This window comes from Penaeus monodon, chromosome 25 (assembly GCF_015228065.2).
Source record: "Penaeus monodon isolate SGIC_2016 chromosome 25, NSTDA_Pmon_1, whole genome shotgun sequence".
Lineage (NCBI taxonomy): Eukaryota > Metazoa > Arthropoda > Malacostraca > Decapoda > Penaeidae > Penaeus > Penaeus monodon.
In genome coordinates this window covers 35558312-35558515 of record NC_051410.1, presented here as the reverse complement: position 1 = coordinate 35558515, position 204 = coordinate 35558312, and the positions used below count along the sequence as shown (strand labels likewise).

General features: G+C 42.2%; 1 protein-coding gene across 2 annotated transcripts in view; it reads left to right on the top strand.

The window, feature by feature from the left end:
* Positions 1-204, top strand: part of LOC119589189 — a 19773-nt gene that overhangs the window by 3280 nt on the left and 16289 nt on the right. The window lies entirely within an intron of this gene.

Here is a 204-nt window from a genome sequence, read left to right as displayed (position 1 = left end):
CCCTTCCTGTTTCTCCTTTGTATTCACTCTCCAGTAGACACCGTCATGGCACACTATTTTATGAGTTTACGTGTCTCCAAAGGTGCAGTGTGCAAGTACAGTACATTTATATGCATATTGTACAGACACACCACTTGTATATGCAATCTGTGCATGCTCGTTTGCTTTGTGGAATTCGCTCTCTCATGGTCGTGTGAATTTTCT